This window comes from Cupressus sempervirens, chromosome 6 (assembly GCF_028749045.1).
Source record: "Cupressus sempervirens isolate cs-2001-9-10 chromosome 6, ASM2874904v1, whole genome shotgun sequence".
NCBI classification, from domain to species: Eukaryota; Viridiplantae; Streptophyta; class Pinopsida; order Cupressales; family Cupressaceae; genus Cupressus; species Cupressus sempervirens.
Genome location: NC_143123.1, coordinates 602,780,058 through 602,795,742, shown reverse-complemented (window position 1 = coordinate 602,795,742; position 15,685 = coordinate 602,780,058).

Genomic DNA, 15,685 nt, shown 5'->3' with positions numbered 1-15,685 from the left:
TTGATGAAGAGGAATTGAGAAATTTATCATAACAATAGCGCCTATGAGAAAGCTTGAGTTATGAAAAGGAAGACACAATGGATATTTGATTAGATAGGCTTTGATAAAGAAAAGTGATTATTTATGTCGAGAAAGTTAAGCCAAGTCGGGAAATATAGTCAAAAGCTAAGGAATGTTGAGCAATACTAATGTCAACTAAGCTATAGTTACTAGCAAGTAAATCTAGTGTTGACCAAGTGACATTATCGACTGAGCAAGATGGTTGATGTTGAGCTAGAATTTTTTATAGTGACCAAGTGATTTAGAGATGACCGAGTATCAGAATTCTAAGATTGTGGAGTAATAGTACGAGAATGAATTTGCAAAAATTGTAAGATATAGCCAACTTAGTTGATTTATTGGTAGATGTAAACCATGTTGAAGATAAGAATGATGAGTTGGATCATTAAATTCAAGGAAAGGATTAGGTAAAGATCTAAAATATGGATTACATAGAAGTTTCTAGAAGAAGATCAAGAAGGTGGATAAATACAATGAATCATGTTGAACTTGGTCATAAACCCAAAGATCTATGGTGATGATGAAAAATTGTATATTTAAAGAAGTATAGATTTGGAAAAAATATAGAACAATGCAGGTGCAAGTGTATGTGATAGAGACATTTAGAAGAAGGTTGATCAGAAGCGCACAAGTGTGAGTTAATGTGAAGCTAGAGAAGAAATCTTGCAGAGATGATGTTGATGTTGATAAGTGAAACTAAGTAGAAGGATTAAGTATTGGTGAAGTGAGAAGGTTTATTTCTTGAAAAGTTTCTGGAAAAGTCAAGAAAAAAGATGAAAATGGAGAGCTTGTCAGTGAGTCAAATTATGAACCAGATAGAGATCTGAACTTGCAAAGCAAGTTGTAATCAGAAAGATCAATCCTACTATTTTTTTTATAATCATTTGAATAATGAAACTATGTGTAGAGGCAAATATGATATGAGGGAGAATATAGGATCTATCCTTAACCAAAATTCCCAAAAGGAATTATCCAAATTGACTAACCACAAGGAAGTGATCAATGCACAAATGAATCAAACAATGGAGAATATGAAGAAAGGAGGAAATATTATAATCTATTATATAAAGTAAGTACTTGAAACCTTGAATGAATAAAAGAAAAGTACTAACCTCAAAGTAGGGTGAATCTAGAAAATGCCGATTTCTAATGTCTGTATATAGTTTTAGGAATTCTACAACCTGCTCCAAACTAGAAATCTTAAAATAGAGAAAACCTAGAAAAATGTGTCCTTTCAAGGGTAGGTTGATGTTGACCCAAATAGTAAGGCACAATCTTACGCCAGGGCACAATTATACCCTAAAAGGTTGACCTTGAACTGCACTACTCTTACAATTTTTTTTTCATGTATCCCTCAAGTTCAACAAAATTGGTATCCAAATCTTTAGTTTAATTCATTGTCCTATACTTGTACCTACAAGAAAAATGGTTTTTTTGTTTAGATGAGGGGTATGCCTTGGTCAAACCTCAGTTCTGAATAAACCTTAATAATGGAATTGAAATAGATAATTCCAACAATGAAGCTATGATATTCAATCGATATACAATTGTTTTTGAAATGTAAACAAGTATGTTGATATGAAAGCTTGAACATAACATTAGAAAATGTAAATCAAAACCTCCATGATTGTATTCTTAGAATCCACCTTGAGAGAAGAATGAATATATATAGAAGATGAATGAAGGATCTTGAAGGAATATCACACCACCATGATGGTTGGATCTAGGGTTTTGAATGATGAATCTTGAATGCTTGAACTAAATCCCTTCAAAGCATCGAATTCTTGAATCCTAGATCTTCAATAAAGAACTTGAATTCTTGAATGGTAAAATAAAAATGCAATATCATATTAAATAATCTTTGAATTATCTCCTTAGAAAAAGTAGGTTGTCACTCATAAAAAGTAGATGAGTGAGATCATGGTTAGCTAAAATGAGAGAAGGCTTCCTTATATAGAAATATAGGGCACAAAATTTTAGAGAAGGCTGACATTGGAGAATTAAATCCTAATTAACCTTAACCCCTAGAAATAGACCTTGATTACGTTTAATTTAAGAGTTTACCATTCTAAAAGCCAAAATAGTTGACTCAAAAGTGGGAAAATGAAACTTTCTAAAGTTCAATATACCAAAACTCCCAGATATTGAAAACTAGACCTATGGTTAGGGATGAGGTTGAACCTACCCTAGGTTAGGGTTGAGGTCATCCTTGATCTAGGTGAGGGTTGAAATTAACCTTCACCCTTTAGGTCATCCTTAATCTAGAAAGTCTAAGTCTTCAATTTCATAGAGAAAGTTGTCAGAAAGAGGTTGGAAAGAAGGAGAAAGAAGTAGAACATGGGGGAAACAACCCAATCCATGTAAAGACCCATTCAAGGCTCTTGACATGACCCTAAGCTACTTACTTGGAGGGATAAATACTCTTAACATGGATGTTCTTCCATTTTAAGATGATACATGAAGCCCCCACTTTAGCAAGAGTACAAATTCAATGCAAACACTTGGTGAAGGATAAGAAAGAAGACATCCAAGTGGATTCACAATGAGATAAAGTAATTCTTAGCTAAGGAAACAAGCCACCAAGCTAAGGATTCTAACTCAACATGTACACACAAGGGTGAAAAAAGAAAAAAAGAAAACCAAAACAACACAAAAGAAGGGTTAGTTCTAAACAAAACCAAATCAACTAGCACAAGAAATCTTGCTAAGTAGTATTTATCATACTAATATTATATTTGGAAAGCTATCATAAAAGACTAAATGATTACATAAGAAATGAAAGAGCAACACTATAAATAACATAGCTTCATGATCCAATCCTACTAGCATGAAAGTGAAAGAAAGAAAAGAAAAAGTGATTACCTTGCCTAGTAAGATGCCTACCTTAACATGTTCACCAAGAGAGAGGGAGAGCCCAATAGGTGGCCAAACATGATATTTCACCCATAAACTATGCTTGCAATTTCAATGTATCTTTTGAAAGCTTCTAGAATACCCATAGATCCACCTTATTGTATCACTATGAATATGAAATGTGTGTCTCCTCAAGATTTAACAACTTATGTGTGTTACCTTCAGAAGATTAAGCATATTGAAAATTGAAAAATGCATGTCTCTTTAAGACTAGCAACCTATGTGCATTACCTTCCAAGATTTAGCATATTGAAAATTTAAAAATGTGCATCTCTTTAGGATCTAGAAACTTATGTGCATTACCTTTAGAGATTTAACATCTAAAATAAAATAAAACTATAGTATAAGGGAGACCCTATATATGCCACCCTCCTTTTATTATGGTTCTAGAAGAGATAGGGAAGAGGAAGAGGATACCTACTTCACAATGTAAGGAGATATCATATTACTAAAAATGTATGCTATGTTCCTAGTGAAGGGCATTCACCCCTATATCGAAGAGCATAGATAATCATGAAAAGGATATTTCACTTATGGAAAAGGGATTCACAAAGAAAGAGATATTATCACCAAGACCCCCACCATATATGAGTTCATTTAGATAAAATTGTTGATGCTCTGATACTAATTTTTGGAATATCTTAACGGAAAGAATGCTTCTAAGAGCGAGGGGGAGGGGGGGGGAGTGAATCAGAAGTAATCAGAAGTATTAGCTCCTAACCTATTTTTCACAAATCCTTAATAACATAATATTGAAATGTACATGCATGCATATCAACATTAAGAAATTATGAAAAACACATATGCATCACCACATAACACTAGAAATTTTGGTAACCTCAAAACCCTCTAGAAATAAAAAGGTAAAATTGGGGTGGGGATGATACCCACAAAATTACTGCAACAATAATGTTTAACCACTTCTGATGGTCTATCCTGTTAAAGGCCTACCCTATTAAAGGCATGCCCTATTAATGGCTTTACACTATATCAATAGTGACCTAGTTAAAGGATTTACAAACACTTTACAAGAAGTGTTGCCCTGTTAAAGGATTTAATCACCTATTTAAAGGATCTACAATATAGCTGTTAAGCTAACCTATCACCATAGGATTTCCTTTCTAATATAGTTGCTAGAGAGTATTAGGTATAATAGACCTGATAGTTTAAAATCCTTTGATTGCTGAATACAAGCACTTGATTTGCTTTATTTGATCTTGACCCTCTAAGATCTGATATTATTCACTCTAAAAATAGTTTGCCTTCCACCCCTTTCGTCCATATACATACAATGAGACATAGTCTTCCTTATAAAGACATTCGAAGACTTAGGGTTAGATGTGGATCTATGATCCATATTGAATCTCTGTTTCCCATTCCTTGCACTTTTATTATTGGGTTGCATGCCTTCTCCATTTTTCTTATTGGCTGCATGTAGATTGCATAGGAAATATAAAAGATTTGATCTTATCATTTAATCCTTTGAGATTCATCATATGTCAGCCATGAAAATGGTTTACATCTGAATTTGTAAAGTTACAGACTCATATGTGTATTCTATGTTACTCGACACTTACTAATCCCAGATGCTTGGCACATGTAATAAACTAGCTTACTCGGCTCCTATTTCATTGTTGAATTGCTCGACATTGTGACTCAGCACTCAAATATCTCTTGGCACTTCTATCATGCTTGGTACCTAAAGTCATTCAGCACTTGATCCTCACTCGGCACGTAATATTCACTCGGCACCTGAAGTCTACTTGGCACCTAAAGATCACTCGACACCTGTTGCATTTCCTGACTCAGCTCATGTTGTAGCTTGGCATACATAGTGTGCTTGGCTCCAACGTAGAAAATGGTTAAGTGTGATGGCACTCAAATGTCAAAACCATTTCAAGACTAACAATCTCCCCCTTTGACATGAGTGACAAAAACACTTAACTGACCTTATGAGTGTATATGCTACTTTAGTATGCTAGAAACACTAATTTAATGAAAAAAAAAGCATTAACATTAACTAAATTAACATAACATATAAGATAGACAAAAGAGGAACCCTTAATAGGAATGTGAGCCAAATGAATCGACTCTCCCAATAGGAATTAGCTCTTTTTTTGGTAGATGAGTCTAAATGAAGGATTGTTATGTATGCTCAAAGGGCTTCAAGTTTACTTCAATGGTGGGGATGGGTAATGGCAATTTGGTAGCTTTGTGAGCTTTCAATTTGGCATTATAAGGGTATGGTTAAGGGCTTTGTTTCTCAAACTAACATTATAACTTTAGCTCAAGGATTGTGATGAAATGGCTTGGGAGGGGATCGAATTTATAGGCTAAGGGCTTGAGGGTTTGAGGGTTAAGATGCAAGGATGGGGAAAATCTTATGGAGGGCTCAGATTGAATGAGAGAAGAGCACATGGATTGTGCTTCCTTACAACCAATCAGGGAGTGACACATGTCACAGGGTGAGAGGATGGAGGAAAGGGCAAGGATGAGTCAACAAAGGAGGCTCAAGGGATAATATCTTCATAAAGACCCTTCATAATGGCTTGTAAGAGCACTGAATGGGTTTGTAAGAGTCTTTATTGCCTTGTAAGAGCATTCATGGCTGGGTGGTTGGGATATTTTGGAGATTGCTGACTTTTCTTGGCTTAGGAAAGCCTTAAGCTTGTTTAGGGAATGTGACAAGGTTAGGGGGGATTAGAGATGATTTAGGATTAGATTAGGGATGTTAGAGATGGGCAAGTGGATGGCATTTAATGAGGGTGGGTGAGTTAGTGGCTAAGCTTGGTTAGTATGGGTGGATGGGGTGGATTAGGATAAAATGGAGGTTTAGAGATAGGCTTAGGATGGGAATGAAGACTTTCAAGAAGAGTCTAGAATTTCTTAGGATGAGGATAAAAAGTTTTTTAAGAAATAAATAAAGTTTTATTTATTTCATGGGTTTGGGTTGAGGAGATATTCATTAAAACATTTTTAATAAACATGAGGATTAATATTTAACCTTAATTAAATATTTTGAGTTGGGATTAAGGGTAGAAAATGATGGGATTAGCCTTTAATGGAAATTAAAGAAGGATTAGAAGGTTTTGGAAGAGGTTAGTGGTCTTAAGGAAATTGGCCAAGTTTTGGGCAAAAAATAAATAAATTATTTATTTTGAGATTTTTGGTCAATTTATGAATTAAATAATTAATAAATAAGGAAATAATGATTAAATAAGATTTAAACATTTTTGGGAGGGATTTCTTAATTAAATATTTTTAATTAAGATAAAGGGATGTAATGACATAAAAATAAATTAATTAATTAAATAATTAATTAATTAATAAATGATGATGTCATTAGAGACTTTTTTAGAAAATAAAAATACTTTATTTTCTAAAGAATTTTTAGGTGTCTAAATTTTGCCCCTCTTTGATGTGATGCCGCAGGTGGCATGACATCAAAGATAAGAAAATAAGATGCCCAAGGCTAGAGCAGAATAGGAGAGAATGGACTACGAGATGCCCCCTCAAGAAGGTGGCGAGGAGAGAAAGCGAGGCTCGACGGTTTCTTGAAAAATACAAGAATCTGGGATGAGCAAGGAGACTCAGATTGGTAAAGAGAAGGGGTTGAATTAGTTCAAACCCTCACTACGGGAGAATGATAAAGGGAGAATTAGAGGCACAAGAGGAAGCAAGCTTAAGATCTCAGGGATTACAGAGGATGAAAGAGCGAAGCGCTATAAAAAGGAATCCAGGATAGGGAGAAGGATGAGGGGATGATAAAGCTGATGCAACAAGATTTCAAAGAGTCAGATTGATGGAAGATGGGTTTTGTAGATCCCTAGGACTAAGATTATGGATCTTGAAAGATGAGGCTTGGTGGATTGATTGGATTGGTGGATACCTAAGACTAGGATTGTGGATCCCTAAAGCTAAAAGTGAAGAGTGATTCAAAGAGATACTGAAGCATAAGCTAGGGTAGGAGAGACAGATGCTAGATATGGATGGGAGAAAATGAAGATGAAGGGAATCCATTGAAGCTTATTGAGCAGGGGGATACTTCAAAGAGAAGTACCACCATGTAGTTGAGCACTAGATTTGCTATAGGACTGTTGGTTAATTGCCAAGGTTACCAAGAAAATCAAGGCCTTTTCACCAACTATCCAAAGGACTGACGAAATAACTCAAAACAAATATGCAAGGATTGCCCCAACATCACACATGAATCTCAAAAGAATCAGAGTGGAACCGACACTGGGTAACCCACAAGCAAGAAAGAAAAAAAAGAAAAAGACTTGATCAAGACCTTACACCCAAATTGCCCCATTCATAGTATACCATGATATGGAAGATTGTGGCAACCTTGAGGAGGGAACAAAAAGATTGCTTGGAAAAGATACTTCGAGACCCAAAAGGGAAGATTCCAAATCAAAAGAAAGAGAAAATCCAAAAGAGAACTGTTTGCCAATGAGATGGGTAGGATGAGGTACTAATAGACCAAGATCAGACATGTGGAAAGCTATATCCTACAAGGATCTATCGGAGAGCACCTAAGCTGATGGATTTTGGATGAGTGATGTGTCTGGCAAGCTGATCTAAGAAGGATAACACTTTGGTGACATGAGATCTAGCTAAAGGATGCATTGGAAGAGCTAACCAAGGGTTGTACAATGTGTTCAAGATGCTGATCAAAGAGAAACTGACACGAAAGCTAGATAGATACAATGGTACTAAGCTAAAGAGGATGTACAAGATGATAGACCAAGATATGTTACAAATTTACAAGGTTAGTGTGTTGTGGTTTTTGTGAGATGAAAATTTTTGTGAAGGGTGGGGTGCCTATAGTAGTTGATAGCTAGATAGGTAGATGATTTGCAAAAAGCTTAAGTGAAAATGGGGTTCTTTGTGCGCATGTGATAGGATACAAGCTAGGATACAAGCTTTGGCATATAATACAGGTTGGAATATGCTACAAGCTTTGGACGAGATTTGGATATACAAGCTATGATACAAGGGATGATACAAGATTTACAAGCTAGGGTACAAGATTTACAAATTGAGGTACAAGATGTACAAGCTGAGGTACAAGATTTACAAGCTATACAAGAGGTATTTACAAGCTTCATTAGATTTTGGATATTTGGTTGGAACACCAAGGGAACAAGAAGGTATTTTATTGGATGGTGAGTGAATGGATGAGGGATAGGATAGTGATAGATAATGGATTAGTCTTAGTACACAAAGTGCATGAATTACCAAGTTTTCATCAAGGTACCTATCCAAGGCACTTGAATTGCCAAGTTTTCACCATTGGACACTTATTTCTCTTTACTATTTTTTTGTATTTTTCAAAAGTTGGGTATACCAAATATTTTCAATAATAGAACTTCTTGAGATGAATGATGTTAGTAGGATCATTCAAGAGTTCTCCTTCTAGTGTAGATAGCTGATAGGCTCCGGAGCCAAAGGAGGCAATGACAACATAAGGACCAAGCCATGTAGGTTCAAACTTACCTTTCTTTTTTTGATCTACTTGGACTTTCATGTTTTCTTTGAGGGCCATGTCGCCCAGCTAAAAGTGTCATGGAAGCACCTTCCTATTGAAATTCCTTTTGAGATGAGTTTGATAGACTGTGAGATGATCATAGGCTTGTTGTCGCTTCTCATCTAAGAGATCTAGCTGGGTGAGTCAAGCTACTCTGTATTCTTCATCAAATATTTTCCCTTGCAAAGATATGTGCAAGGAGGGAAGTTCAACTTCTATGGGTAGTACCACTTCAGCACATAGACTAGGGAGTATGGAATTGTTCCTATGGATGTACAGAAGGAGGTTTGATAGGCCCATAGGGCTGGATTTATTTATAGGTGCCAATCGTGGCCAGAATCATTGACAACTTTATTTAGGATTTTGAGGAGGGTTTTGTTAGTTGCCTCTGCTTGGCCGTTACCTTGTGGGAAATATGGGCTAGAAAAGTGGTGATGGATGCAGAGGGAAGTGCATAGTTCTTCCATGTTGAGATTTTCAAAGTTACCTTGTGGTCAGTGAAGATGGTGGATGGGATGCTGAAGGAGCAAAAAATGTGGTACAAGATGAACTTAGAGACCTGAACTCCTATAGCTGAGACTAGGGGGATTGCTTCCACCCATTTAGTGAAATAGTTTGTAGCTGTTATTATCCATTTATGTCCATTAGATGAGAGAGGTGTGATAGTTCCAACTAGATAAAGGCCCCAACAAGTGAAAGGCCAAGGTGATGCAATAGGCTGTAGATCTTGTGCTGGAGCGTGCACAAGATTTGCATGTTGCTGACATGGGAGACACTTTCTGAAAAAGTCATAGAAGTCTTCTTCAATGGTAGGCCAATAGTAGCCTGCTCTAAGGATTTTCGTGCTAGGAAAATACCACTCATGTGGGCACTGCAAAGTCCAGAGTGTACTTCTTTTAATGCCATCGCGGCCTCATTTTCATCTAAACATTAAGAGAGAGTATCGTGATAACCTCGATGATATAGGGTATTGGTTATGATAACATAACGGGATGATTTTTGGATGAGGTTCTAGCATTGGGTACATGTGAGGTGAGGGGATATGATACCATTGTTAAGGTAAGTGTAAATCTCATGGTACCAAGGGGATTGGGGATGAACCAAGATACAAACATGGTTTGAGTCATCATTCGCATAGGCAGGTGTGAGGAGCTACTTGACTAAAAACTCATACTGTGTAGCTACTTGAGGAATTTCCAAGAGTGAGCCGATAGTAGCCATAGTGTTTGTTGCTTTGTTCTACATTCGAGGCACTTGTGTAAACTAAAGCTTTGTAAAATGCTAGGTTAGTTGATCAACTAGCTCTTTGTAGGGTAATAGCTTTTCATCTTTGGTTTGATATTCATTTAGGGCTTGCTTGATGATGAGCTAAGAATCACCAAAGATTTGTAACTCAGTGATGTTCCATTCTATAGCTATCTTTAATCCTGCTATGAGAGTCTCATATTCAGCTATATTATTGGTGCTAGGGAATTGTAGCTTGAAGGCTTTTGGAATGTAATCTCTTTGAGGTGTGACCAACAATATTCCTGCCCCTGATCCATGAGATGTGTATGAACCATCAAAATAAAGTTTCCATGGGGGTTGTTCTTCAATTAGACAGATAGGCTCATCTGGAAATTTTGTGATCAAAGGATATGCATCTATTAGAGGTGCATCAGCCAGGTGATCTACTATAGCTTACCCTTTGATTGTCTTTCTGTCCACATACTGGATGTCAAATTCACTAAGGAGCATAACCCATTTGGCCAAATGGCCTGTAAGTGCTATTCTGGAGAGCATATACTTGAGAGGGTTGATCTTGGAGACTAGTTGGATGGTATGACTTAGCATGTAGTGGCGAAGCTTTTGAGTTGAGAAAACAACTGCCAAACAAGCTTTTTCCATAGGAGTATAGTTGAGCTCATAACCAAGTAGGGTTCTACTAATGTAGTAGATGGCTCTTTCTTTATCGTAGTCATCGAGCTGTGCTAGAAGTGCCCCTAGAGTAGTAGGTGTTGCTGATATGTACAAGATCAAGGGACAACCAGGAATTGGTGAAATGAAGATAGGGGGATTGGCAAGATACTTCTTGAGCTGATTGAAGCTATGTTGACATAAAGGATCCCACTTGAATATTTCATCCTTCTTAAGTAAATGTGAAAATGGTGTACACTTATCTGCAAGCTAGGAGATGAAGTGTCGAATGGATTGAAGCTTTCCCTGAAGAGTGCGAAGCTGTAGTAGTGTTTGGGGAGGAGGCATGTCTAAGATAGCCTTGACCTTCTTGGGGTCAATCTCTATACCTCGTTTAGAAACTATAAAGCCTAGAATCTTGCTAGATGTGACCCCAAAGACACACTTCTTGGGATTCAACATGAGATGATATTTGGCTAACCTATCAAAGACTTTCTCCAGGTTAGTAAGATGATCCATGAAGGTATGAGATTTGACCAAGATATCATCCACATAATCCTCCAAAATGCTATGGATAAGATCATAATGTTGTAGCAAAAGGTTCCCCAAGGGGTAGTGAATGTTGTCTTATGTTGATCCTCTTCTACAATCTTGATTTGATTATACCCAAAAAATCCATCCATGAGGGACAAAATTTCATGTCCAACTGTAAGATCTACAATCATATCTATGTTGGGCAAGGGAAAATCATCTTTTGGACAAGCTTTGTTAAGATCTCTGAAATTAGTGTAGATTTTGATGTCACCAGAAGGTTTAGTGATGGGGACCATGTTGGAGATCCACTCTGAGTAGTTGATAGGCTAGATAACCTTAGCAGCTAACATTCTTTCTAATTCAGCTTTCACCAGTAATGCCACCTTGGGGTGCATTTTTCTAAGCTTTTGTCTGATGGTTTTGACCTTTGGATCGACTGCAAGATGATGAACTACAAGCTTTGGATCAAGTCCTGGGATGTCCTAATATGACCATGCAAATTGACCAATGTTCTCTCTTAATACCTCAAAGAGGAGGTCAGCTTGGTCTTGTGATAGGGATGCAACAATATGAACAAGTCTAGGGATCTCTAAAGAACCAATGTTGACTTCTCTAGTATCCTTAATTAGAATAGAAGACACCTCTGGTTGATTATCTTGAGGAGGCAATGCTAAATCCTCATGTTTTGCTTGTGAATCTAGATTTTCTTGCTGAGGGGTTCTCTTTGCTGCCTTAGCTACTCTCGAATTTTCCTTAGTTCCAGTTTTGGGTGTATCAGAACTAGGTTGGGTATTTTCTCCAAAATGTGCTTTTGGATCCAACTTTTAGATATATGCTGAGTCTAGCTTTGTTTTCTTGTGTGGTGTTTCAGCTCCCATGAATCTTAGAAGTGCTTCCTCTGATGTGAACTCATCAATGTGTATGACGCTTGGTTGGTCCCAATCTATGATTTTTGGATGGGCAAGTGGTAGGTCAATGAAATGGATGGATAATTCTTGGAGAACAGAGTCTCTGAGGAAGATTTGGTTTGGGATATCATCGTAGGCTCTCTTTTCAACTTTCTTAGGAATGTCTTCAATTTTGACAAGGTCACAATGAATGTTTGAAAAAGTGTGACCGTCTGTATTGGTACCCCCAGTTGTGGGTATGGAAAAGCCAAGACCTGACTTCGATTCCCACTCGTGTGCATTGATGGGGCACTGCATGCCTCTTTCTTCTGGTCCTAGACCACCACCTTGATAGTTCCATTTGTCAGTAATGAGCTTATGTTCTTGGGGATACTTCTGGCTGAGGTGATCAAGGTGTGCTTGATTTCTTGGGGTGCATCCTTATGTAACCAATTGTTGATATCTGGAGTGAGCTCCTCATGAAGAGGGATTTTTGAGAATACAAAGGTTGTTGGGCCAAATTGTTTATATCGAGGAGGTGGAATCTCCTTAGCTTTGTGATATGTCAGTCATCCATGGGCCTGTCGATCAAGTGGGAGTGCCCCAATAGCAAATGCATCTGACAGACTATACTCTCCACAACCTTTGTTATTGATCTTCACGGTAGATAGGGTGGAGGCGAGGATGGTTTTTGAGTCATTACAAGTGTGGGATGAGCTGGCAATGGCTATGCTAATATCAATTCCAGGGAAATGGTTTGTATATGAAGCTTCAACTGCATTGCAATAAGCAAAGGGTTCTGGATCGGCATGGATGGTTACCTCAGTGCCCTGATGCAAAAATTTGATGTACTAATGGTAAGTGGATGGAATAGCTTTCATGGCATGAATCCATGGGCGACCAAGGAGGATGTTAAATGGTAGGTTTAAATCAATAACATGGCAGAGTATTTCTTAGATGACTATCCCAACCTTGATTGGCAGCAAAATAGTTCCTTCTATGGTTCTTTCCAAGTTGTCATAAGCTTTGATGGTGATAACCTCACTAATGATATCTGCCTTAGTATACCCAACTTGTTTTATGAATTTTAGGGTACAAATATTCAAGGTTGATCCATTATCTATCATTTTTCTTTTTATGGAAAAATTGGATACCATGATGGCTATGTGAAGCAGAAGGGTGTGATCTAGCTTGACCACAAGTATGTCGGTGGGTTTGAATGATAAGGCACATGAGGAGGATAGGTGTCCAACGAGATTATGAAAATCAGTAGCGTTAATATTTGAAGAGACATGAGATTCTATGAGAGCACTGTCAAGGATGTTCTTGTACACAAGACTAGTGTGGAGAAGGTCTAAAATGGAGATTTGGGATAGCATGTTCCCGATATGTTCCAAGATATTTTACTAGCTTTTTGATGGAGCTGATGGTGCTGGTGAAACAGGTGGGCTTGTGATGTTAAATCATGCTCTTCGAGTGGTGAATACACACTCATTGTTTGGTCCTTGGATATTGATAACATTGACAGAAGGCTCTTTCTCGAATATACAACCTATGAGGCTACCATAGTCTATATAGGATGAAGTGTGGTCATTTTTCTTCCCATGTTGTTGGTTTGGCTGGCGGTTGTTGGTTTTGTTGTTGTTGGTTTGGATAGTTGCTTTTATAGGATTTTGGTTGTTGTGAGGAGAGAACGCATTTTGATAGATCTGTAAGCCTACATTGGGAGAGGTTTGGGCACCAACGATGATTTCTTTCCGATCAATGAGGTCCTACACATAATCTTTCAGTTTCATGCATCTGAGGGTGGTGTGATGTTTTACCCTATGAAATTTGCAGTACTCATTGTCTTTGTACCATGCAACTTTGGATTGGCTTGGGTCAATTTGTTGGGTAGGAGGAAATTTGATGAGGTTTTCCTTAGTCAATTTCTCAAAAATGACATCCAAAGGTTCACCAAGAGGTGTATAATTTCTAGGTGTAGGTTGGAATCTAGGCTTTTGCCCTGCAGCTACATTGATGGCATTAGCTTGATTGCTAGACCCTTGAAAGTTGGGTCTTGGATTTTGGTTTTGGTAGCTTTGGTTATTCTGTTGTTGGTAGTTTATAGCTTGTTGATTGTTTGGTTGATAAGGTGGGTTGGACTGGTTTTGGGAAGGACCAACAATATTCACATTTCTCGTATTGGTAACCCCATTTGTTGCAATGTGCTTGTTTTTGTTCCAATACCTAGACTTGTCATTTGAATGTGTTTCATTTTGGTTAGCTTCTTTGTAAATCTTGACCACACCATCTTTAATGAGTCCTTGCTCAAGGATCATTTCTTTCTCTTTGATATCTTTGTAGGTCATGTGGTGAGCCAAGTTGGGATGGGCATTATCAATAAACATTTTCACCAAATGGCGCTTTGGCAAGGTGCATGTTATGCATGTGGTAAGGGTTTTCCATCTTTGCAGATATTCGGGAAGGCTTTCTCCACCTTTTTGCTTAGTGTGGAAAAGATCAACTACTGATAGCTCTGTTTCAACAAGATGAGCATATTGGGCTACAAATGCCTTAGACAATTCAGCAAAGTTTTTAATTGTGCCATATGGGACTCTATAAAACCATTCAAGAGCTGGTTCGGCCAAGCTTTTGGGAAACAGACGCAAGAGGAAGATGTCACCGTATGCCACTTCTTGGCAGTGCATGTAAAATTCTTTGATATGTGTGACAGGGTCTCCTTTTCCTCTGAATTCGTCAAACTTGGGTATCTCAAAGTGTTTGGGAAATGGTGTCATGGTAATGGCTCTGTCAAATGGGTAAGGACACACATTCTCAAACTTGAAGGTTTTTGGATCATTTCCCTTTTGGATGTTCTTCAAAGCTGTCTTCATGGCTTCCCATTCTAAATTAATGGATGATGGCAGGAGTGCCTTGAGGTAGGTATGTGCTAGATGGGGCAATGGAATATGGATGGCTTTGAGGTATGGGCTAGTAGGGATTGTACATGGCTTAGGCAACTAAATGGTGGATGATGGGTTGCTGAGGTGGAGGGGGCACATATGTGTTGTGAGGCTTGATGTTGATATTGGATTTGGGATAGGGATTGAGGGATGTAGGCTGGCTATGGGATAAATGGATTTCTTTGTGGAGGTAAGGTATAAGATAGTTGTGAATCTTGGGGAAAGGATCGGGGAGCTTGTGGAACTTGACTTTGGATTTGAGGAGTTTGACCAATATATGTGGGTTGTGCCCCCATTTGGGAAGGTATGTGCATGGCAAAAGAGGCCAAGTAATTGGTGGTTGGTGGTGGTGGATTTCCTCCTAGAAGTGGCATAGAAAAATAGTTGGTAATAGGAGGTAATGGATTAGTTGGTGGTGGAGGTGGTGGGAATTGAAAGCTTGGGAATAGAATTGATGGGGTTTGATAGCTTGGTTGTTGGATTTGAAAGCTTGGTAAAGTGGTGGCAAGAGCTTGGGTCACTTGAGAGCTTGGTAGAACATTTTTAGTAGCTTGAGGGGTTTGATAGCTTTATGGAGTGAGGGCAGTAGCTTTTGGATTTGTGGTTGATGGCATTGAGCTCCAAGGATGTAGTGGAAATGATGGAATTGTGCTCTAAGCTAAGGTAAACAAGCTGGGGGTCATGAAAGGTTGATTACTTGGCACCATGGGCAGCATCCTAGTTGTATATTTCCGAGGTTGGCCAAATATGCTAGCACTAATTTGGGAGATGGGTGGATTTGGAAGGCTGGGTTGGAGAGCAACAACAACAATAGTGAAGGGAGTGAATGATGAGGTGTTCTGGGCGAACGGGGTTTAGGATGGAGAGGTATGGACCAATGGTAGAGTAGTGGTGGTTGGATTGGCTTGTGGAAGGGAGAT